The 26744-nt window shown below is 41.3% G+C and overlaps 1 protein-coding gene across 3 annotated transcripts in view; it reads left to right on the top strand.

The window, feature by feature from the left end:
• MYO3B (myosin IIIB) overlaps positions 1-26423 on the top strand; it is a 635651-nt gene extending 609228 nt beyond the window's left edge. For all 3 annotated transcript variants that reach the window (XM_073633937.1, XM_073633938.1, XM_073633935.1), the window contains exon 35: positions 26325-26423. The gene's annotated coding sequence lies outside the window, so the exon portion shown is untranslated. The remainder of the gene's footprint in view (positions 1-26324) is intronic.
• Positions 26424-26744: the final 321 nt, after the last annotated feature.

The raw sequence follows: 26744 nt of genomic DNA, 5'->3' as shown, positions 1-26744 counted from the left end.
AGACCGGTCCCTGCTGAACCGGCCTGAGATTTAAATTGTCTACACAGACAGAAATAAAAACCTGTAGTAGAGGCAAACAAGAGTTTTGGCTGGGGTTGGGTCTTAAAGCTGACCCCCCAGGATAAGAAAATATTTGTTTAAAAAACAAGTGACATGTACAGTATTCTTGATGTTCTTTGTATATTTCTTCCAGATTTGTACAATAATCCAGTGTGAGCTCCTACATGCCTCTTATCGGTTTGGTTGCCCTTCTCTGCACTTTCTCCAGTTCCCCGATAACCTTTTTGAGAACTGGTGCCCAAAACTGAACTGCATATTCCAGATGAGGTCTTACGAATGATCTGTACAGGGGCAAAATTTTATCTCTCTCTCTCTGGAGTCCATACCTCTCTTAATACAAGAAAGGACTTTGCTTGCTTTGGAAACCGCAGCTTGGCATTGCATGCTATTATTAAGCTTATGATCTTATGACCAAAAGCCCCAGATCCTTCTCCACTATGGATTCCCCCAGTTGTACTCCCCATAGTATGTATGATGGATGCATATTCTTAGCCCCCAAGTGCATAACTTTACATTTATCAACATCAAACCTCATTTGCCACACAGTTGCCCAATTAAACAGTGCACTGAGGTTGGCTTGTAAGTTGGAGACATCCTCTAAGGACGTTAGTTCACTGCATAGTTTGGTGTCATCTGCAGACACTGAAATGGTACTTTTAATCCCAGATCCTATATCATTTATAAAGATATTAAAAAGTAGGGGTCCCAACACTGAACCTTGGGGTACACCACTGATACTGATTCTGAGTAAGAATCATTACCACTACTTGAGTATACAGAGAGATATGGTCATGGGACTTTAAGTGAGGCCGGTCACTAAATCAGGTAAAGGTACAGACAGTATATAGAATAAAAATAGATTTATTATACAAACACATAAAAAATATTCTCAAAGTACATGATGTGATTATAAAAACGAATTCCATAGAAAGCTGACATACATAGAATTGATAAATAAGATAATTATATATTCAATAGATAATTCTATGTATGTCCACTTTCTATGGAATTTGTTTTTATAATCACATCATGTACTTTGAGAATATTTTTTATGTGTTTGTATAATAAATCTATTTTAATTACATATACTGTCTGTACCTTTACCTGATTTAGTCCCCTTTCAGGATTCCGGGCACATGAATTACAGCGGCAGAGTTTTTTTTTTTTTTAAGCACCCAATTAGTGCCAGAGACTCTAATAGGCTTCAAAATAGGGTGGGCTCTGGACACAGACATTGCGCTCGGAGCCCATCCAGGTGTGTTAGAATAGCGAATGCCCGTGGAGGAGAGCCAGGGAAGCCACCCATGGTTGAGGTAAGTGCACCGCAGTATATGTACGGTGGGCAGTCCGAAAGCTGTTAAAGTATTTTTTCCAGCAAGAACTCATCTATGTGGTCTTTTATTAAACTCTCCAATATCTTCCTGACTATAGAAGTTAAACTAACAGGTCTATAGTTACTTGGGAAAAACTTTGATCCCCTTTTTAAATATGGGCACCACATTGGCTCTACGCCAATCCAGTGGTACTATTCCAGTCATTAACGAGTCCCTAAAAATGTGAAAAAACGGCTTTGAAATGACAGAGCTTTGAAATGACAGGGCTTTGTGGGATCCTTGGGTGTATGCCATCTGTTCCAGGTGCTTTATCCACCTTTATTCAATATAATTTAACCACTTAAAGAGGTTGTAAACCCTCGTGTTTTATCACCTTAATGCATCTTATGCATTAAGGTGAAAAAACATCTGGCAGTGACCGGCCCCTCAGCCCCCCATTTTACTTAGCTGAGCCCTGGAATTTCCCATGGCGGAGACGCGCTGTCACTCTGTCTGGGGTTCTCGGCTCTTGATTGGATAGATTGATAGCAGCGCAGCCATTGGCTCCCGCTGCTGTCAATCAAATCAGCTGATTCGGACAACGGGGGCGGGGCCGAGTCCTACATTCAGCGTCTATAAAGGTGCTATAAACAAAAAAAGAGCAACAATTTTGAAAAAAGAACAATATTTTTTACTTTTTGCTATAATAAATATCCCCAATTTAAAAAAAAAAAAATTTCTTCCTCAGTTTAGGCTGATATGTATTCTTCTACATATTTTTGGTAAATAAAATCGCATATTATTTGGTTTGCGCAAAAGTCATAGCATCTACAAAATAGGGGATAGATTTATGGCATTTTTATTAATTTTTTTTTTTCTACTAGTAATGGCGGTGATTTGTGATTTTTATTGGAACTGCAACATTGCAGCGGACAGATTGGGCACTTTTGACACTTTTTTGGGACCATTGACATTTATATAGCGATCAGAGCTAAAAATAGCCACTGATTACTGTATAAATGCCATTGGCAGGGAAGGGATTAACACTAGGGGCGATCAAGGGGTTAAATGTGTGTCCTAGGGAGTGCTTCTAACTGGGGGGGTGGTGGGACTGCCTGGGGGAGGAAATTGATTGTTGTTCCTAAGCATTAGGAACAACTGATCAGTCTCCTCGCCCCTGACACAATGGAGGTTTGTCTATTTACATTGACAGACCTCCATTCTGTCTCTGTGTGGAGCGATCGCAGGTGCCCGGTGGACATCGCGACCGCCAGGCACACGCATCGGCTCAGTCGTCGTGCCCCCTAGTGGTCTTAAAGCAGCCAACTTACAGCTACGACTGCTCGCCTAGGGGAGATAACATGCCGCAGTATAATCGCGGTGGCTAGTCGGGAAGCAGTTAATTGTAACTTTTTTGTATATTTTGATGTTTCTCACATTTTTACAAAATTTTGTTCCACATACAGATTCTTTAATTTCAAAGTTTGTCCAGCCGGGTTCTGTTGACAGGACTACCCACAGCTTGAAAAAAGAAGAATAGCTAGGAAAAATTAGGGTATAAAATAAAGGTGAGGTGCTGTTCTGTCTGACCCAGCTCCCACAGCCTCCAAGCTGCCCCAATTTAGATAGGTGAGTATAGATTTCTAATCCAGGGGTACCAAACTTTTGCAAATCTAGACTTTTTGTCCCATAAGATACTAGCCAGTTTTTTGGACCATTATCCAAGATATTTTATGTTTTGTAGTAGCATTGTTTATCACTAGGGTTGAACATTCTTCATGTAAATAGACTGTATCATTATGGACAGTAAGTGGAAGTAGTATAATACTCTAGGGGGTATATTCATTTTTGTTGTAGCTTTCCTACCCATCCAGGAAAGGATGTAAGCATTCCAGGCTTTCAGTTCCGTTTCTATAGTAGAGTAGAGAGGGATATTTTTGGCCAGGTGTAGTGATGAGATAACCAAGGTAAGTTTTATGCCAGGATATGGGGGAGCGTATGTATACCATTTAAAGGTTAAAGAGGCTTTGGACTCCAGTTTTGGAGCGGGAAGGTTATTGTCAAGGGCCTCTGTCTTGCTCTGGTTCACTAGAAGGTCTGAAATGGTAAGTTGGACAAGGTTTTAAATAGGTCGGGTAGGGCCATGATCAGTTCTGTAATAAACATTAAAACGGAGCTCCAGCCCCCCCCCCCCCCTTCAAAATGAAAAGTCAGCAGCTACAAATACTGTAGCTGCTGACTTTTAATCTTAGGACACTTACCTGTCCAGGGATCCAGCAATCTCGGCACCCAGACGGTTTTCCGATTGGCTCTCGGGTGCTGCCACCACCATTCGTGGTAAGGGAAACCGGCAGTGTAGCCTTTCGGCTTCACAGCCGGTTCCCTACTGCACATGCGCAAAGCACACTGCACTTTCTAACTGGCCCGGCAGTGGAGGAAAGAGAAGAGCGGCCGAACTTCCTGCGGCGAGGTCTCTCGGAAGTGGGGATGGGCACCTGTCAAAAACAGGTACCTGCTCACCCCTCCCCACCAAAAGGTTGCAAATGTGGCATCGGAGGGGGGAGAAAGCAAACAAGCGGAGCTTCCCTTTTTGGGTGGAGCTCTGCTTTGAAAGATCGGGTTGGTTCTGATGGCTATCGTCAACATTTATGTAGCAATAATGAATGATAATTGTGAGAGGGGGCAACCTTGCCTTTCCATTTGTGAATTGTGTCCAATTTGTTACCATATGCGATGATAGTAGTGGAAGGATTCAAATACAAGGTGCCGTGAAGAACGAGAAACTTAGGGCAGAAATCCTCTTTCTGCAAAATATGAAAGAGGAAGGGCCAAAACAGTGTATCAAAGGCCTTATGTAGGTCCAGTGAAAGTAATATTCCCTGCCCTGTCCCCCACTCCATCCCAATTAACATGCAGTCGCAAGATGAGGTTAATTGCTTTTTGAATCTGTTCTGCCGCTTGGCGTCCTGGAACGAATCCGGCCTTATCTACATGAATATAATTCTCTAAGAATTTGTTAAGCCTGTTAGCATATATTTTCATCAGTACTTTCAAATTGTTATTAATTAGTGATATTGGGCAGTAATTTGCTACTTCACTAGGATCCTTGTTCGGCTTTGATATCACACAGATGTGGGCTCTGTTACAATCTGAGTCAATAGGCACTCGTCAAGCGCTGACATTTTTTAAAAGGTTGGGGGCTAGGTGGGAAGCACATTTTTTATAATAGGAGGCTGAAAAGTCCTCAGTGCCCAGCGGCATAGTTGTGTTGGCTTGTTTAATTGCTACTAGAACTTCTTCCATATTTATTTCATTATTTAGAAGTTCCTTGTGGGCAGCTGAGAAAGATGGGAGAGATAGATTTGCATCATATATTTTGCATCATACAGTGCGTCAGAGGCCTTACAAAAATGGAAAAAGTCCTGGAAGTCGCACATCTATGCAAAACCCCGTAAGAATGTGTATGACAGTCCAGCCTGGGCTCCATCCAGGACACACTGCCAACGTCTTTTACTCTGCAAATGGAGCTTAGTCATGGGGGCGTTGGGGATTGAGTTTACATGCTAACATGTAAACTGTTAGCATTGGGATGGTCCGATTGTGTATAGAATGTTGGAGGCTCTTTTATGCTTTCATTGTCAAACATAAGTTAGGTTTCAATCTGGTGAAGTCTATCTTATCTCTAAGGTCTATGTCCAGGTTTTGGTTATGCATGCCCACTAAGTCAGACACTCACACTCTTTTCGATGGATAAGAGCTTTAGAAGAATTTTTCAGTCGGGCTGCAATTTAAATCAGATATTCTCTAACTGTGGTCTTATCGGCTGCCCAGTTGGTTATGTGGGAAGTGTGGAAGTGTCAGTAGGGTTTTTTGTGCAAAAAAACTCCTTAATATGCTGCTTAATGTCAAAATATACTGAAGGATTACTAAGGAGAGAGTCATTCAACCTCCAAGGGGACGGGCAGTTGGGGGAGTGACAAATTGTCCCGAGGGCCGAGTGGTCCAAACAGGCCACGTCTACTATCCTGCTAGACTGGAACAATGGGACCATGGTTAAGGACATGAAAAAAATTTTCAATATGCAAGTAGGTAGGGAGAAAAATGTGCTGTCTTTCCTGGATGGGTTTAACCCTCTCCAAATATCTAATAAGTCATGCTAGAATAACATTTTGGCCAGTTTGGTATCTATCTGAGGTAGGTGTCTGTGTTGAGCCGATGATCTCCAAGTTTTATCAAGAATCGAGTTCTGGGCTACATTGAAGTCCCCTCCAAGAAGAGCGACTCTATCATCCTCCGTAAGCACTTTCTGCAGCAATATCCGAAAAAAGGCCAGTTGTACCATGTTTGGGGCACAGAAAGAGAATAAAGTATCCAATGACCCCTCTAGATAACCTGTAGGTAGAATGTACTGCCCCTCAGGGCCGCACATGAGTTTGTACAAGGAAAAGGAGACTGTTTGGAGAAACAAATCGCTACCCCCCCCCCCTTTCCATTCTCCTGGCTATTAGCCAGACAGGTTTGGGTATTTTTTTGTAAAAATGATGGGTTGTAGGAAGGAGGAAAGTGTGTTTCCTGGATGAAGAGCACATCTGCCCTCAACGACTGATCATGTTGAAAGGCTTTACACCTCTTAACAAGCTAATTCAGCCCCTGAACATTATGAGTGAGAAGCCTAAGAGAGTGTCTGGTGGATGAATCAGCTATGGTACACAAGAACACTACCAACCAGTGAAAGTGGGGAAACTGGGTTCTCCAAGGTTGTATAGCTTGTGGGTATCCTGGAAGCTGAACCAACGGGAGCCAGGTAGAGAGGGAAAAGGACAGAAGGGTAAAAGGACAGAAGGGGGTCAGAAGAGGGTCCAGGTAAGAAATATCCTGTGAGGACAACAAAATACAGGTGAGACATGATAACTTTTAGACTTGTGCACAACGGAGAATATTTCGTTTAGTTTCGTCATTCGTAAAATACATAATTTCGTTCTATTATATTCGTTATGTTACGTTAATTCGTTTTCGGATAATTCGTTATTTCTATAGAGTATCGATATTCGTTATACTGAATCTCGAATCATGTCGAATTCATTCATTATATCCGCTATAATTTCTTTCGTATTAGTTGAAATTCGATATTTATGTACGTACTATATATATATTCGTGATAATGATTTGTGGTTTGGAAAGTCGTTTGTTTATTGAATCTATTAACACACACAATGACAATATCTCTTCTCCTCTGCTCAAATACAATACAACACCCTTTTCACTCAGTTCTCAGGAGGAATTCACTTTGCAGTAATCCAACCTCCAGCACAAAATTAGTCAGCTGATTGGACTGTAAGATTTACTTTGAGTTGACCTTTTGTTTCATTAGATCTTTAACGAATTACCGAATCATGTCAAATTAATTTGTTATATCCGCTATAATTTCTTTCGTATTATTTGAAATTCGATATTTATGTATGTATATTGATTTGTGATAATGATTCGTAGTTTGGAAAGTTGTTTGTTTATTGAATCTATTAACCTCCCTGGCGGTATGATTATTTCAGATTTTTGCATCTCAAAGCGGTACAATTATTTTGCATAGAAATTTGACGTTTTATATTGTAGGTCTGTAATTCTTAGCAATAACACACTTATATCTGTCCACCAAGAGTCTAGTAGATATCCCAGGTATGATGAAGTTTGAAACACAAAATCATGATTTATAATATAATAAATAAACATAAATAATGAAAAAAAAAAAAAAATAAATAAAATAAATTTCCCCATTTCACTATCGCTCAATTCTGCAAGTGTTCTAATTTACTATCTCTGTTTTCTAGCTGGTCTAAAGCCATTTTTGACATAAAGGGACACTTTTTGGTTGCTATGGACAATCCTAAGTTTCCAGGCAGAAAGAACAGTATATATAATATAAAACTGCATGCAGGGCATGGGCCAAAGCACTGGGGACAAAAGGGAAGTGAAATGATTTCATACAGTACTGTAATCTGTAAGATTACAGTACTGTATGTGTTATGATTTTGACAGTTTTTGAATTTGCCACCAGGCTCCGCCCCATGCTTCGCGACGCTCGCAGGGAACGGAGCCTGGCACAGAGAGGCTTTGGGCAGAGGACGGAGCCCGCAGACAGCGCGGGGGGATATCGCAGGATCCTGGGGACAAGGTAAGTATACCGCACCTGGATCCTGAGATGTAATCCCGAGTGTGGTGCTGAAATTTAACCCCGAGCCACACTCGGGAATACCGTCAGGGAGGTTAACACACACAATGACAATATCTCTTCTCCTCTGCTCAAATACAATACAACACCGTTCTCACTCAGTTCTCAGGAATGCACTTTGCCAGTAATTCAACCTTCAGCACAAAATTAATCAGCTGATTGGACTGTAAGATTTACTTTGAGTTGACCTTTTGTTTCATTAGATCTTTAACGAATTACCGAATCATGTCGAATTCATTAGTTATATCCGCTATAATTTCTTTCGTATTAGTTGAAATTCGTTATCTTTTTATTTGGACATTCGGATGCATCCGAATGTCCGAAAGCTGCAAAATTCGGCTGAATTTTGATTCGCTACGAAACAGATTGCATATGTCTAATAACTTTAACAGCAACATGGTAAACATTACGTTCTGGGTAAATCCCCAAACTTCAATTAGTGCCAGTGCTGGCTTAAATTTGAGTTCAGTCTCAGCATCATATGGAGAGATTAAAATCAAACAGGGTACGCAGCTACCACAACCGGGCTCAGTTGAGCTAGATATCCATAAAAAAAAAAAAAAAAAAAAAAATCCTATAATTAAGAACATCAGCCTGCTAGAGAAGGTCGCCCATTGTGGTTGGATCTAACAATCTACAAGACCAAGGCCAGTCCAGATCTGTAGCAGTGATCCATGAAAGTGGTCTCTATCCAGTTAACTGAAAATAGTAAGGATACTTGAATATGTAATCTGTAAGATTTGGGTGCCCCTGACCCATGTAGTCTCAGGGTCTTCCAGTGAGGCATGAGGCTAATAAGAAGTCACCGGGTCATAGGAAAAGTAGTGTCTGGGTTGTTTGAGCAAACCGCATGTTGTCAAAGTACAGCACATTGGATGCAAACAAAAATGATTGGATGATGATGTCAAGTCCAATAGCAGCCGAAAAGATAGTAACATAACAAGGAAAAAGTTCCTATAATAGATATTGGTAACAGATCAAGTGAGGTTCCCACTTGGGAAAGGATTTGTTGAAGCAGGAGCCTAATATGTAGTCACTATGTGGGCCTCTCCAGGAGTTTGGCTCTGCTTCTGTGTGCGCTCCAGACAGGTGATAAAGTGCTTACAGAGGGTCTGGTGTTTACAAATTCATACAAAAGTAGCCTTTCAATATATTAACAGGCAATGATTAAATTATTAACATTTAGATGGTCACATTCACATTTATGTATAAAAATATTACCCTTTAATCTAAATTTACTATAATCTGTATGTCGAAAAAGCAATTTAGATGTGTAGTAATGTAAAAACATATCAAATGAAAGAGACATTAAATGATTTAAACTGAACCCATTAGGACGGCTGTTTTTGCCAAAGCTCTTATCCATCATTAAAGGCCATTATGTTCCAACTACAGGAATCTGCGCTAGTTGTGTGTCTGCAATTAAGAGCTCCCATAAGTGTCTTTTCTGTGTGGACTTCAGCAGAAAATTTCTCTACATTATAGTGGAGTTTGGACACACTGGCAGCAGAAATAATGTGTATTTACTGTCCTATTTTACAGGTATGGCTTGCCTAAAAATTCACGTATAGCAACAGAGTAGTTTTTTAAACAATACAACTTTACCATTTTCATTGAAACATTTTAAAATCATTTTTAATTAATCCATGGTCTCCTGTACATGAGAGTATTTTAGATCAACAGATAATAGTCTTATAGGGATGCATGCCTGACTTTAGTCAACTAAATTTGCATATATTTTTTGTGGATCTGTTGTCTTCAAATACAGGAGTGTCTAATAAAACATCCCTGAAGATTTTCAGGGATGCGCTCATATACTGTACAGCAAATAGCACTATTATTTATTTTTTATTATTTCTATCCCTCCCCTTAAGATCTGCAGAGCTGCAATATGTTCTTAGTCTATATTTTTCTTGAAAGAAAAAAAAAATCTAACATATAATACTGTACTTGACAAAGGATTCCCTGAGCACTATGGGTTATAAGATAACAGCATAGGCTGCTTGCTTTGCAGCTCCCTTTGTCTGATTAACCATTTAATGACGAGCCTCTTTCTGAGATTTGTTGTTTACAAGTTAAAAACAGGGTTTTTTTGCTAGAAAATTACTTAGAACCCCCAAACATCATACATTTTTTTTCTAACACCCTAGAGAATAAAATGGCAGTCGTTGAAATACTTTCTGTCACACCGTATTTACGCAGCGGTCTTACAAGCCCACTTTTTTTGGAACAAATACACTTTTTTTGAATTAAAAAATAAGACAACAGTAAACTTTCCTAATTTTTTTTATATTGTGAAAGATAATGTTATGCTGAGTATATTGATACCAAACATGTCACGCTTCAAAATTGCGCTCGCTCATGGAATGGCGACAAACTTTTACCCTTAAAGATCTCCATAGGCAACATTTAAAAAATTCTACAGGTTGAATGTTTTAAGTTACAGAGGGAAGAATTATTGTTCTCGCTCTACCGATCGCGGCGATACCTCACATGTGTGGTTTGAACACCATTTTAATATACGGGCACTAGTCACGTATGCGTTCGATTCTGCACGCGAGCTCATCGGAACGGTGCGCGTTTAAAAAATGTTTTTTCTTATTTATTTTACCTTTTTTAAAAAATTTTTACACTGTTTTTTTTTTTAAATTGTGTCACTTTTATTCCTATTACAAGGACTGTAAACATCCCTTGTAATAGAAAAAAAGCATGACAGGACCTCTTAAATATGAGATCTGGGGTCAAAAAGACCTCAGACCTCGTATTTACACTAAAATGCAATAAAAAATTTTTAAATAATTTGTCATTTAAAAAAAATGAAAAAAAATGTCCCTTTAAGAGCTATGGGCGGTAGTGAAGTTTTGACGTTGTTTCCTCCCTGTAATGATATGGAGGCGGGTGGGGGCCATCTTCCCCTCACTTGTCTCCATGTCAGGCCACAAGAAGGACCTGATCGCCTCTGCCACTGCCGACGGCTGCGGTAAGCGTCGGAGGGCACCGGAGAGCGGCGGGAGGGGGGCCCCCTCTCCTGCCACCGATAAAAGTGATCTTGCGGTGAATTTGCCGCAGAGACCACTTTTACCTTAAACCGGACCACTCACTGAAGAAGAGGATACCGGGGTTATGGCAGCTAGCTGCTGCCATAACAACGACACTCCTCTTCAAACAGCCGACGTATAACGACGGTGGGCGGTCTGGAAGTGGTTAAAACCTGGTAATGTGCTGTGTGACAAGGGATGAGTCACTACATTAAATTCTGAGTCCTGAAAACATAAGGCTTCCTATAGCATTGTATCAGTTAATATACAATGGTAAACATGATAAAGGAGGCTACAGCTCATATATATACCTGGTTTTAAACAATATTTATATTTTTATTTATTTTTAAGTCCTGACTATAATAAATACATTACAAAAATATGTATAAAACTGCATTTTTTCCTTGTCTGCTTAAAGCGAAGTTCCACGTACTTTTGAGAGGCGGTCTTAAATGAAAGACACCTCTCCACCCCTCGTTTTTGGATATTGAAATATTAATTTTTTACCAATAGTACCTTTTTTAAAGTACAGGTGTACTACCGAATCAGCCGGGCCGCGGCCCAGGACGTCACGTCCTCTTCTTCGACAAGCACCCCCGTTGTCTTCTGGGACCTGTGTGTGTCCCAGAAGACAAACTGGCCATTCACAAAGTGCCGCGGGACTCGCGCATTTGGAAGCCTTACGGCTTCACTGCCAGTTTCCCTTAGTTGGAATGGTGACGCCTGCATCCGATCCGATGGACAGATCTGCCTCGGGGGGCCGACATCGCGGGCTCCCTGGACAGGTAAGTGTCCTTATTAAAAGTCAGCAGCTACAATGTTTGTAGCTGCTGACTTTTAAAAAAAAAAGCAGCTGGAACACCGTTTTAAAATGTGCAGATTTAACATTCTGTAGAGAACATCTAAAAATGGTAATTGTGCCTAAGCAGTACCCTAAAATGTACCTTATGGCTTGAATCCCTCCTGAAAATTAGTAGTACATTTTCTGGTATTTGGAAATGCCTAGACTCTCATGTGACTACAGTTGTATATCCGCAGTATGAGATCTAACCAGGCACTGCTGCCTCTGATGGATAGTCTCAGTAATTTTGGAGCAAGGTTTGTGAAGTCACTACTGTGCTGCTTACTGTTCTTCTTGCTGGAGTCTCAGACACAAGAAACCAAAGCCCTGTCTCTACCAAGATGGCCACCTCCACACAGGTGTGTTGTAATAGAAAAGGTTAAGCTTCAGGGAAAGCATAGACAATACTGGTGACTAGGCATTTGTCTTTTACTTGCCTTTTTTAGGCAGTGCTTTCAGAGTTCATTGTCTGGAGTTCAGCTTTAAAAGTTCCTCCACCCCAAACTCGCTCATCCATGTCTTTATGAAGCTTGCTTTGTGCACTGGTGCTCAGTCATGTTGGAACAGGAAGGGGCCATCCCCAAACTGTTCCCACAAAGTTAGGAGCATGAAATTGTCAAACATGTCTTTGTATGCTGACGCCTTAATAGTTCCCTTCACTGGAACTAAGGGGCCAAGCCCAACCCTTGAAAAACAACCCCACACCATAATCCCCTCTCCACCAAATTATTTGGAGGGGCGACCCAATACTTTTGCCAATATAGTCTGGATGAGCAAGTTTGGGGTGGAAGAACTTGACTGGCCTGACCTCAACCCGATACAGCACCTTTGGGATGTATTAGAGCGGAGAAATAAGACCACACTGACCTCTATAGCTGCTTGTACTGTGAAATAATTTACAGTATACCCAAAGATCACAAAAGAAACTCTAAAGCTATGTACACACGATAGGATTTTCCGACAACAAAACCGTGGCTTTTTTTCTTAAGCATTTTGGCTCAAGCTTGTCTTGCATACACACGGTCACACAAATGTTGACGGAAAATTCCGAACGTCAAGAACGCAGTGACGTACAACACGTACGACAAGCCAAAAAAAATGAAGTTCAATAGCCAGTGCGGCTCTTCTGCTTGATTCCGAGCATGTGTGGACTTTTGTGCGTTGGAATTATGTACACACGCTCAGAATTTCCGAAAACAAGTGTTGTTGTCGGAAAATTTGAGAACCTGCTCTCAAACATTTGTTGGCGGAAATTCCGCCAACAAATGTTCTATGGAGCATACACACGGTCGGACTTTCCGACAACAAGCTCACATCCAACATTTGTTGTCGGAAAATCCTATTGTGTGTACGGCCCATAAGTCTGTATCATGAGTTGTAGATAAAGTAATTTTTAACAGGGGTTCCCTGATACCGGAATGTTATTTCAAAGGTTACTGTGTGTTGAAATATTTGAAAAAGACTGCTCTAATGCACAACAACATACAAGCACTTGTCATTTGTTTACATTGGAAGGCTAAGAAGATTCTATTCTGTTTAAAAAGTAAATGGAAAAGAAGATGAGATTTCAGTGCCTGTTGTGAATTTTAAAGATGATTTTTTCCATAATGCCTATCGCTACAGAAGAAAATGAGGGCTTGTTTTAAAGTGCTTTTATTCACGATATGTAAATATTTTAACATGCAATCTGGGCACAGGTTCCCTTTTAGTAAAATTTGTGGTTGTTGTTTCCAAGGGCAACACATTCATTCTTCATTGTGCCAGTTTTTTATTGAGAGAACCTATCTATGCAGCTGAACAATCATAAGGGCCTAAGCTTCCCTGGAAATTAGAGAAGACTGTCAACTCTGTGTTCAGCCATGGCTTTGTAGCCTAGTGACAGCACATGGTTGTGTATACACGAGAACAACTCATTAAATGTAATCTATAACCCCTTTCATTGTACGACACTTTTTCTTCTTATAAAGGTTGGGCGGACTGGGAGGAACAAACATGGGTCTTTAGGAAGTCTGTCAATCACAGTTAGTCAAATGAGGCAAGATGAAAGCTGTTTGGAGAAACCCAGAGGCTGGAGGCGTGATTGTTGGGGTAACAGGAAGGAAACAGTCGCTTAAGGTGAACAAGGACTTATTGCCTGGGGGAGCACAATAGATAATAATCGTAGGAACTCAATAGGGATTTAATAGAGCTCATTTGCCTGTCAGTCTTACTTTGTGTCAATGAGCATTTGACAGAAGCCTTTTAGTAGTAACAGTAATTCTCTTTAGTAATCCTGCCTTCTTTTTTTTTTTACATAAAATAACTTTTTAAAGATTTGAATAATAATAATATAAACAAGTTCAGTTCTCATATTGGCTAATATGACATTAAACTCCCATGTATGCAATACAATTAGGCTATCTGTATTTCCTTTTTTTTTGTGTTTAAAAGAGAGAACAGCAAACACATACAAAATTGCAAAAGGTGTAACTTTTAAATCTTACAAGGCTGCTTAAAAGCACCTTAAGCATCTTAATGAGTAAATAGGTTAGATTAGGTGCTTTTAAGCATCCTTGTAAGATATAAAAGTTACTCCTTTTGCATTTTTGTATGTGTGCGCTATTCTTTGTGGTTCTATTTACCAGTATTAGGGATGAGCCGAACAACTCCCTGTTCGGTTCACACCAGAACTTGCGAACAGGCAAAAAATTTGTTCGAACATGCGAACACCGTTAAAGTCTAAGGGACACGAACATGAATAATCAAAAGTGCTCATTTTAAAGGCTTATATGCAAGTTATTGTCATAAAAAGTGTTTGGGGACCCGGGTCCCGCCCCCCCAGGGGACATGGATCAATGCAAAAAAAAGTTTTAAAAATGGCCGTTTTTTCGGGAGCAGTGATTTTAATAATGCTTAAAGTGAAACAATAAAAGTGTAATATCCCTTTAAATTTCGTACCTGGGGAGTGTCTATAGTATGTCTGTAAAGGGGCGCATGTTTCCCGTGTTTAGAACAGTCTAACAGCAAAATGACATTTCAAAGGAAAAAAGTCATTTAAAACTACTTGCGGCTATTAATGAATTGCCGGTCCGACAATACACATAAAAGTTCATTGATAAAAACGGCATGGGAATTCCCCACAGGGGAACCCCGAACCAAAATTTAAAAAAAAAATGACGTGGGGGGTCCCCCTAAATTCCATACCAGGCCCTTCAGGTCTGGTATGGATATTAAGGGGAACCCTGGCCAAAATTTAAAAAAAAAATGGCGTGGGGTCCCCCTCAAAATCTATACCAGATCCTTCAGGTCTGGTATGGATTTTAAGGGGAACCCCGCGCCAAAATTTTAAAAAAATGGCGTGGGGTCCCCCCAAAAATCCATACCAGACCCTTATCCGAGCACGCAACCTGGCAGGCCACAGGAAAAGAGGGGGGATGAGAGAGCGCCCCCCCTCCTGAACCGTACCAGGCCACATGCCCTCAACATTGGGAGGGGGCTTTGGGGTAGCCCCCCAAAACACCTTGTCCCCATGTTGATGGGGACAAGGGCCTCATCCCCACAACTCTTGCCCATGGTTGTGGGGGTCTGCGAGCCGGGGGCTTATCGGAATCTGGAAGCCCCCTTTAACAAGGGGACCCCCAGATCCCGGCCCTCCCCCTGTGTGAAATGGTAAGGGCATGTCACATAAAAAGTGTCAAAAATGTTAAAAATGACAAAAGACAGTTTTTGACAATTCCTTTATTTAAATGCTTCTTCTTTCTTTTTTCTTCTATCTTCCTTCGGTTTCTTCCTCCATTTTCTTCTTCTGGTTCTTCTGGTTCTTCCTCCGGTGTTCTCGTCCGGCATCTTCCTCCGCGGCGCCTTCTTATCTTCTTCTCCTCAGGCCGCTCCGCATCCATGATGGCATGGAGGGAGGCTCCCGCTGTGCGACGCTTCTCCTCTTCTGACGGTTCTTAAATAACAGGGGGCAGGGCCACCCGGTGACCCTGCCCCCCTCTGATGCACGGGGACTTGACGGGACTTCCCTGTGGCATTCCCCGTGACGTCAGAAGGAGGCGGGGTTACGTAACGGGTGAACCGTCAAAAGAGGAGAAGCGTCACACAGCGGGAGCCTCCCTCCATGCCATCATGGATGCGGAGCGGCCCGAGGAGAAGAAGGGAAGAAGACGCCGACGCCGCGGAGGAAGATGCCGGACGAGAACACCGGAGGAAGAACCAGAAGGACCAGAAGAACCAGAAGAAGAAGAAGATGAAGGAAGAAACCGAAGGAAGATAGAAGATGGAAGAAAGAAGATAGAAGAAAGAAGAAGCATTTAAATAAAGGAATTGTCAAAAACTGTCTCTTGTCATTTTTAACATTTTTGACAGTTTTTTTGTGAAATGGTAGGGGTACTTTTGTACCCCCTTACCATTTCACAAAGGGGGGAGGGCCGGGATTTGGGAGTCCCCTTGTTAAAGGGGGCTTCCAGATTCCGATAAGCCCCCCGCCTGCAGACCCCCACAACCACCGGGCAAGGGTTGTGGGGATGAGGCCCTTGTCCCCATCAACATGGGGACAAAGTGTTTTGGGGGGCTACCCCAAAGCACCCTCCCAATGTTGAGGGCATGTGGCCTGGTACGGTTCAGGAGGGGGGGCGCTCTCTTGTCCCCCCCTCTTTTCCTGCGGCCTGCCAGGTTGCATGCTCGGATAAGGGTCTGGTATGGATTTTTGGGGGGGACCCCACGCCATTTTTTAAAAAAATTTTGGCGCGGGGTTCCCCTTAAAATCCATACCAGACCTGAAGGGTCTGGTATAGATTTTCAGGGGGACCCCACGCCATTTTTTTTTTTTTATTTTGGCCGGGGTTCCCCTTAATATCCATACCAGACCTGAAGGGCCTGGTATTGAATTTAAGGGGACCCCCCACGTCATTTTTTTTTTAAATTTTGGTTCAGGGTTCCTCTGTGGGGAATTCCCATGCCATTTTTATCAATGAACTTTTATGTGTATTGTCGGACCGGCAATTCATTAATAGCCGCAGGTAGTTTTAAATGACTTTTTTTCCTTTGAAATGTCATTTTGCTGTCAGACTGTTCTAAACACGGGAAACATGCGCCCCTTTACAGGCATACTATAGACACCCCGCAGGTACGAAATTTAAAGGAATATTACACTTTTATTGTTTCACTTTAAGCATTATTAAAATCACTGCTCCTGAAAAAACGGCCATTTTTAAAACTTTTTTTTGCATTGATCCTTGTCCCCTGGGGCAGGACCCAGGTCCCCAAACACTTTTTATGACAATACCATGCATATAAGCCTTTAAAATTAGCACTTTTGATTTCTCCCATAGACTTTTAAAGGGTGTTCTGCGGCTTTCGAATTGTTCGCTGTTCAGCAAACTGGAGAACAGCTGATGTTCGAGTCGAACATGAGTTTGACTCAAACTCGAAGCTCATCCCTAACCGGTATATATACGTGTTTATAGCAGCACCAACTTTAGATATTCAGGTTTAGGGTGTGCCCCCCCCCCAACTCTTTGTCTGTTTGTCTATATATATATAGATATATATATATATGATTGTCTAGATTAATAATAAATTATACAGATGTAATATGTAATGCAGAAATTAGATATTTATGTTTTCTGTTGAATTTGAAAAGTGAGAACAAATCCTGCAAGGTGTGGCACACTTGGTCTTTAGGGACCGGACCACCTGTGTTATTTGTGGATGTATGAGCACCTCTTGATTACTTGCATTATACTCTTTCTTGCTCTGAGCAAATGTTTTGTTTCTATCTTATTAGCACCATGTGTTTTGCTAGAGATTGTCACATGTTCATAACACTTCAGAGGGGTCTATTTTGCAGTGTTGTCTCGGTCATCTCTGTTTAGTTGACTGCCCACTGGGCAGAGTTTTATTGATACAGAACTACAATTACCTTGCTTACTATCCATATGCCTTCAAAACGAATCATAAAATGGGTACAGTGCATCTCACATTACACAGACAGATTGAGCCAGGCTCAGAGGCTGGAGAGAATGTTTGCATTAGCTTTGTGAATCTTAATAAGCTTCCAGGAGTATTCCGCTCTTTAAACCTGCTGACCATATGTGGCTTCTCACATTTGCCTTTTTTTGTTTCTGACCACACATGTGGATTGTCTGACATGGCAGATTTTAGATTTAAAGCCACATAGTGTGTTTCTTTATTTGTGGAACATTAATGCCCCGTACACACAATCGGACTTTCGGACAACAAATGTTGGATGTGAGCTTGTTGTCGGAAAGTCCAACCGTGTGTGTGCTCCACAGAACATTTGCTGTCGGACTTTCCGCCAACAAATGTTTGAGAGCAGGTTCTCAAATTTTCCGACAACAAAACTTGTTATTACATAGTAATGTAATGTTGTTGTCGGAAATCCCGATCGTGTGTACACAAGTCCAACGCACAAAAGTCCACGCATGCTCGGAATCAAGCAGAAGAGCCGCGTAGTACGTTTTGTTCGTCACCACGTTCTTGACGTTCAGAATTTCCGAGAACATTTGTGGGACCATATGTATGCAAGACAAGTTTGAGCCAACATCCTTCGGAAAAAAATCCATGGATTTGTTGTCGGAATGTCCAGTCGTGTGTACGGGGCAATAGTCTTTATTTATGGAACATTTATAGAACATATGATCATCTTGATGGGTTGTTTTTTAAGATAAACAGGTAAAGCAGATCAGTTTCATGAAATTAAATACAGTTATTAAATTAATTAAATTAAATTATATAACTTTTAATTTAAATTAGCTGTGCTATTACAGAAAGATGAACAAGATAGTCAAACAAACAAACAAACAAAAAAAAATAAACAGTGTATCACTTCCAAATAAGCAAAGTGCAGTAATTCAAACTCACCAAATAACTGAACCCAAAAAATATATTTCTGATTGGCTGCCATAGGTTCTTTCCTTCACATCATTCTGTGCTCTTTCAGAGCAATCTATTGCTCATGAACACCTTGTCTCAGTGCAAGCCAATTTATTTGAACTGCTAAATGTTGATGGTAGACATCACCATGCGCTGTCCACGAATGACACAAAATGTAATAAAATGTCAGATCCCAAATCAAACATGAATAAAGTCTTTGTAAAACATAGAAATAGCTGTGCAAAACATTTAAAAATGTCTGTTGGAAATATTTGAGTCATTCATTGGTATTATAGATCAGACTGGTCATGAAAGGGTTAAGTGCTTAGGTCTTAAGAAGGTTTACCGCACACAGACACTCTCACACTAAATGTGTTGCCCACTTTACATATATCTGCCCTTAGGCAACAGCATCTGTAACTCCGCTTCTCCTAACCTATAAAATTGCTGCATCAAATGCAAAGGGTGAGTTTCGGGTTACAAGGAGAAAATCTCTGCAAATTGAAGAGGGCAAAGTTTGATCTCTTCCATATTGAGACCTGTGAACAATACAGTCTTTCTAACACAACACAACTGTGAAACATCAAAGCTCAGATTGGGGCCTAATCTAAGTACATGGCACTACTTGGGAAATCTCTGAGGATATTCACAGATGTCCCAGCCAAAGCTTGACATGTGTTCCCATAGCCACAGCCTGCAGCTGTATTTTTCTGCTTAAAGAAAATACATTAATTTAATTAATCTTAAAAAACAAAAACAATATTAACGGCAAAGATTTAGCAAGAAATTAGGAAAACGCCCCATTAATTATTGTTATTCAGCAGAGATTTCCCCGCTCATAGATACCACCAATTAGTATCCGTGCTATTATACCTTCTAAAGTGCACCCTCAGTGCTCCAGTGTTTTTTTAAAGAGGGTTATGTTGTCTTGTGTTGGTCTTCAAAAGACCTTTGAAAAGGACTGGGTTTCTGAGGATGGTTTAGTTTTGTATCAAAAAATGACAGTTAGTTACAATCTTCTGCAACATCAGTTGAAACCGAGCCGATCTGTAGGGATGAGCAAAAGCTGCAGAGTTTGGTTCGCAGAGAGTTTGCAGAATCCTGCGTAAAGTCCGAAAATGCTGAATATAAAATCAAACCCTATTAAAACCTGGGGGGCTAAATCTTGATAATTAATTGTCCTATTTTCAAGGCTCATAAGCAACGGATTGTTTAAAAAAAGGGTATGCGGAGCTTGGGACTGACACAGGTTAGTAGTTCCAATGCAAAAAAATGTTTTAAATACCATGCAGTGGGGAAAGGGTTCTACTTTTAGTACAACTTTAAGGGCAACATGGGAAAAAAAACGCCAGTCTTTTAAATTACATGCTTGCAAGATGCCTTTAGGTTGTCTGTGATGTTATGGAACATAATAAACAGTATACTTTGTGAGCTATTTCTTTTCACATTATCACACTGCATTGTCTTTAAAGCTTAAAGTGTAAGTCCAGGCAAATCCGAACAAACTCTAAACCTGCTCTCTGTCACATTCTAAACCCAATCTACTGTATTTAACTGCTTCCTGACCGCCTCACGCAGATATACTGTGGCAGAAGGGCACGTACAAGCAGATTAACATACCTGTATGTTGCCCTTTAAGAGGCGGCTTGCGAGCGCGTGCCCGCCGGGAGCTCCATGACCGTGATCGCGGGTCCCACGGACTCGATGTCCGCGGGGATACCCGCGATCGTCTCACGTGAGGAAGAGCGGGGAGATGCTAATGTAAATAAGCATCTTCCCGTTCTACCTAATGATACTGTCACTAACCAAAGCTCCCTGTAATCGGTAACGGTGATCAGTGTAGTGTCACACACACAGCCCCTCCCCCCCACATTTAGAATCACTCCCTAGGACACACTTAATCCCTACAGCGCCACCTAGTGGTTAACGCATTCACTGCCAGTCACATTTACACAGTAATCAATGCATTTTTAACTGCACTGATCACTGTATAAATGTGAATGATCCCAAAATCGCACCAAAAGTGTCCGATGTGTCCGCCATAATGTCGCAGTCATGATAGAAATCGCTGATTGCCGCCATTACTAGTAAAAAAATACATTTTGCGTAAACCAATCAATAAACGCTTATTGCGATTTTTTTAATCAAAAATATGTAGAAGAATACGTATCGCCTACACTGAGGAAAAAAAATATTTTTTTTTTTTATATATTTTTTGAGGATATTTATTATAGCAAAAAGTAAAAAATAATGCGTTTTTTTTCAAAATTTTCGCTATTTTTTTGTTTATAGTGCAAACAATAAAAACCGCAGAGGTGATCAAATACCACCAAAAGAAAGCTCTATTTGTGGGGAAAAAAGGATGTCAATTTTGTTTGGGAGCCACATCACACGACCGCGCAATTGTCAGTTATAGAGATGCAGTGCGAATCGCAAAAAGTGCTCTGGTCATGAAGGGGGTCAAATCTTCCGGGGCTGAAGTGGTTAAGCCTATAAAGACTGCAAGAGCTGACAGGCAGTACAGGGGAAGCAGAGCAGCCGCACACACAAAAAAAAACACAGATAGTTTCTTGATGAATTTGAGAAATTCCCAATTGAGTGTGTACCTAAAAACAGGGTGACACTGTAGGTACATCAGTAGTAGTGTGCCAACGTCCCAATATTGGACTTGTAAATCTATAACAACTAAAAAATGGACTTTCAAGGCACACAGGTATACTATCTATAAAAGATAAAAGTGGTTTTATTTGATTGTAATCTACAAAAAATAAGAGCAAGAAATAAATACATAGAAAAAATGTTTGCATATACTTAGTATTTTCTACCCTACATACACCCAAAACACCACTTAATGTAATACATGTAAACAATAACGCATCCAGAAAAGGGATGGGGAACAAACTTCCAAGCAGGTGTTCCGATTATGGATGTGAAGAGACAAGTTGGGGGCGGATTGTAGGTCCAGGTAGGTATGTTCTTGCTAGCTCGACATATTGCGCGTATGAAAAACGCTTCTTCAGGAGCTAAGAGAATTACTGTTGGGTATATATAAAATGTCTCAATAAATCAAATGTATATCAAAATATATAAACATAGAACATATTCAAACATAAAATACAAAATATCATATAAGTGCAATATTTTCTCCACCCAAGTATGACGGCCACATGGAGACCCCATAAAGGAACTGGTCACTGGAACTGGTGATTGGTGATGCCACACAGTGCACATCCTTCTCCATGTATGCGTTCCTTGATTAACTAATCGAGGGCGAATACTGCTGTGCAAGATGTCAGCTAGTTGTTTCTCTGAAAGCGCAGTTCCTGGATCTAGAAAACAAGGTGGCAATACTGCTCAGCATCAACAACCTGGAAAGGAGTTTGGACATTACCCAGCAGGTGCTGGTGGGGGCCAGTGTAGAGGAGGTTGGAGACATGGAGGCACAGGAGTCAGAGGTAGGTAGCTGGGTAACTAGAAGGAAGGGTAGAGGGAAGAGTGCTAGGGAGGCCAGTCCTGATTTGGCACACCCCAACAAATATGCCAAGTTGCATGATGCTGGGAATATAAGCTCAGAGGTGACAGTGCTGGAGCAGGCGCCCTCCTCTAGCTGCCAGGGAGGTGGCAGCTCCAGTAATTAGAGGGGCAGAAATGCAGGAAAGTTTAGACAGGTATTGGTAGTAGGGGACTCAATTATAAGAAGGACAGAGAGGGCAATCTGTCAAAAAGACCATGCCCACCAAACAGTATGTTGTTTACCGGGCGCTCGGGTTCGGCACATCGTGGAGCGGGTGGACAGATTATTGGTTGGGACTGGGGAAGACCCGGCTGTCGTGGTACACGTTGGCACCAATGACAAAGTAAGAGTAAGGTGAAGAGTCCTAAAAAAAATATTTCAGGGACTTAGGGAATAGATTGAGGAGAAGGACCTCCAAGGTGATTTTTTCTGAAATACTACCTGTGCCTCAAGCCACACCAGAGAGGCAGCAGGAGAGTAGGAAACTGAACAAGTGGCTGAGGAACTGGTGTAGAAAAGAGGGGTTTGGGTTCCTGGAGAACTGGGCTGACTTCTCATTGGGTTACTGGCTCTTTAGTAAGGAAGGGCTGCACCTTAATCGGGATGTTACAGTTATGGGAAGAAAGATGGCCACAAAGTTGGAGGGTATTTTAAACTAGGTGTGGGGGGGGGTTTAGAGGTAGCGATAGCTGGCAGTGAGCATAGAACAGGGGGGAATACTAGTGAGTTTATATCAATTACATCTAATCCTGGGGTTAATGAGTCGCCAATTTAAAAACGAAGCCTGGGAAATCATATGGAAAAAAAAAAATATGCACCAATACAAAACTATGGGGAATGTTCACAAATGCCAGGAGCCTAGTCAACAAAATGGAGAAACTTGAGCTGCTATTACACGAGGAGGATGTGGACTTCATGAGAATAACTGAAACTTGGTTTGACAGCTCACATGATTGGCTGACAACATCCAGGGGTATTCCTTGTATCGGAGGGACAGGGAGGGTAGGAGAGGGGGAGGGTTGTGTCTATAAATCAGGAATGATTTACGGGTAGAAGAGCGGAACGACATCAGTGATGGGGCAAGGGGGGAGGTGGAGTCTGTATGGGTGGAACTCAACAGGGTGGATGTAAGCGACAAATTACTAAGTGGGGGTATGTTACAGTCCCCCTTCCCTGAGAAAAGAGGTGGAGTTGGATCTCCTCTCACAGTTAGAAATGGCAGCAAGACAGGGAAATGTCATCATAATGGGGAACTTCAACTATCCTGACATTGACTGGGCGGAAGGGTCAGCCCACTCATTAAAGACCCGCCATTTCTTAAATGTTCTACAGGACAACTTCATGTCTCAATTGGTGGATTCCCCGACTAGAAGTAATGCATTGCTATATCTTTTAATTACAAATGATACAGATCTGATTGCAGATGTGGAAATATGGGACAACTTGGGAACTAGCAACCACAGAATCATTACATTTCACATAAATCATAGGAAAGGGAGGCACAAGGGGAGTACAAGTACACTAAATTTCAAAAGAGTCAATTTTTCTAAACTGCGCTCAATGCTGCAGGATATTAAGTGGGACCAAATCCTTGAAACAGGGAACACAGAGGAAAAATGGGAATGCTTTAGGAATATATTAAATAAATGTGTCACAGAGTGCATTCCAAGGAGTAATAAATACAGTAGAACAAAGGTTAAACATGGGTGGCTGAACCAAAACGTAAAATGTCATATTAAGGACAAAAAAAATGGCCTTTAAAAAGTACAAAGCGGAGGGGTCATTGTCAGCATTCCAACAGTACAAGGAATGCAATTGGAGGTGTAAGAATGCAAGCAGGGCGGGTAAAAAAGACTATTAGAGGCAAATAGTGGAGGAGAGGAAAAATAATCCCAAGAAGTTTTTTAAAATATATTAACAGTAAAAAGGCAAGGACTGAACATATAGGCCCCATAAAGGACATTGCAGGGAAGATTGTGACAGATAACAAGGAGCAGGCAGCTGTGCTAAATGCTTACTTATCCTTGGTCTTCACACAGGAAATGGAGGGGTATACCGACCACGACAGTATTATTAGTAATATGCCACAGGATCTACCCTTCGTGGCTAACAGGCCGGAGCTGGGAAAGGATTAGAGAAGCTTAACATAAATAAATCACCAGGACCTGATGGCTTACACCAGAGAGTCCATAAAGGACTCAGTCAGGTTATAGCCAGACCACTATTCCTAATCTTCATAGACAGCATACTGACAGGATTGGTACCAGCTGATTGGCGAAAGGCCCACATGGTACCAATGTTCAAAAAAAGAGGAGAGATCTATTCCTGGGAACTATAGGCCTATAAGTCTAACGTCAGTAGTTTACAAACTATTTGAAGGGATGATAAGGGATCATATCCAAGAATTTGCTGATGAAAACAGTATCATTAGCAGTAATCAGCATGGGGTTACGAAAGGTCGCTCTTGCCAAACCAACCTATTAACATTCTATGAGGAAGTGAGCTGCCATCTGGACAAAGGTAGGCCGGTGGATGTGGTATATCTGGATTTTGCAAAAGTATTTGATACAGTCCCCCACAAATGCTTATGTAGCAATGGCCCCGCAGGGTTGCTACGTGTTACAGCATCCACACATTTCACCCTGCTCCCAGACCTCCATTAGACACACTTCTCAGTCATTGAGCAGTATTTTGCTTGTTTTTATTGTTTTTATTAGGGGATTGAACTTAGTTGGGGAAAAGGCACATGGGATGCCCATAGGATAAATTGTACTTTGTAGAATAAAAGTAACTGCATCACACTTCTCAGAAGAACAAGATGGCTGGCCCTAAACTTGACAGACTTTTACCTCAGAACACTTCTTCCAGCTCACTTCCTCCAGCACACTACTTCACTGTCCAATTTTAGCAATCCTGTCACACTATCAGAACATGACTAGGCCTCACTCTGAATAAGTCCCAGTGTCTTTACTTCCTGAGTGGCTAATTCATGGCAAATTAAGTTTAACATTGAAAAATATAAGGTAATGCATTTGGGGGTAAAAATATAAATGCAAGTTAGGCCTAGGGGCTTCCAGGAAGGAGAATGATCTAGGTGTCCTAGTAGAAGACCGACTGAGCAATAGCATGCATTATCAAGCTAAGCTGTGGCTACCAAAGCCAGCAGAATATTAACATGCATTAAAAAGGGAATTTACTCCAGAGATAAAACTATAATCCTGACACTTTATAAGACTCTGGTTCGACCGCATCTGGAATATTCCGTCCAGTTCTGGTCACCAATCCTCAGAAGGGATGTGCTGGAGCTAGAGAGTCCAGAGAAAGGCAATGAAATTAATATGGGGACTGGAGAACCTTAATTATGAGGAACGACTGCAAGCGCTAAATTTATTCTCCCTGGAGAAGAGACATTTGAGAGGAGGTATGATAACGATATATACAAATATCTCAATGGTGATCCCAACTTAAGTATGAAACTTTTCAGTCCCAGGGAGTGTAAGAGGACATGGGGCCACACGATGAGACTGGAAGAGAAGCGGTTTAACCTTCCACAATCGGTGGTGTCGGCAGGAAGTATGGATAGTTTTAAAGACTCTTGGATGGACATCTTAGCGAAAACAATATACATGGATATGGGAAATGAAAAACATACACACCTACACAGGTTGAACTGGATGGACTGTTGTCTCTATTCAACCTATGTAACCATGTAAAGCAAAAACCGCTGTACTTACCTATTTTGCAGCAGATCCGTTACGGTTTCCAGTGGCAGAAGCTGTGTGCAGCAGAGGACTGACAACGGCTGTGAAGTGGATGGGAAGTGATGTCACCCATTCCATTGTCGGCTGCCTCTCCTGCACCTGTTTCCACACCGAAGCCGCCGCTGACAGCTGATGCTGGGACTGGACTGGATCGGATGCAGAATAGGTAAGTATAGCGATTTTTGCTTTACAGGGTTTGATAGATTAGGTTTAGAATGTGGCTGAGAGCAGGTTTAGCACTGGTTAGGTTTTGCCTGAACTCCCACTTTAATAAAATGTCAAAATAGAGTGCACAAAAACACTTCTAAGCCACGATCCACATTTCCAAAGACACAGACAGCGTGGCTTGGCCCTTCCCCTAGTCACGTGATTTGAATGACAGCAGCAGGAGCCTTCGGCTCCTATTGATATCAATCTGCCCATGAGGAGGAAGAGAGCAGAGAGAGGCGCTGCTCTCGGCACAGCACTGGATTGAGATTGGGCTCAGGTAAGAATAAGGGGGGGGGGGGGGCTGGAGGTGGGAGCTGCACACAGAAGTTTTTTTTACTTTAATGCAGGGACCGCATTAAGGTAATAAACCTTCTGCCCTTAGAACCACTTTTACAAGAAGATTAATAGAGGTCTTACTGTTGTGGCTGTTGAAAGTGAATTGAACCTTTCTTTTAGTGTTAATATTTCTTTTTTTTTTTCCACAGGAGATTCCAAGCTGACCAGAAAACAGCACAAAAGAAGATTTTATATCATCTTATTATTCAGTAAAATATTTGAATTAAATGTCACCATTTTGTATTTACAAAGCATTATATGATTTCTTAATGAATTCTTTATAATAAATGATGCAAACATTACTAGCTTGATTGACAAAAATGTATTATCTGTCTTTTTCTATTCAGATGAATCTGTATGTTCCAATAAAAGAATGCAAATAATTAACAAACTTAGAAGATGGAAAACTTAGCAATACTGCTGCACAGATAATCCACTATTTACTTTGACTTATGAGAACCCCAATCTGCACTAAATATCCCATTGCTGATTTTCAAATGTCAATGGTGAAACTAGAGAGATCACTTGAACCATAATTAAAGTAAATTGTATGCAGTGCTTAGCCCCGT

The sequence above is a fragment of the Aquarana catesbeiana genome, linkage group LG06, assembly GCF_042186555.1.
Source record: "Aquarana catesbeiana isolate 2022-GZ linkage group LG06, ASM4218655v1, whole genome shotgun sequence".
In the NCBI taxonomy this organism is placed as follows: domain Eukaryota; kingdom Metazoa; phylum Chordata; class Amphibia; order Anura; family Ranidae; genus Aquarana; species Aquarana catesbeiana.
Note: the sequence above shows the minus strand (reverse complement) of the source record. Positions and strands in the feature narration are given on the sequence as shown.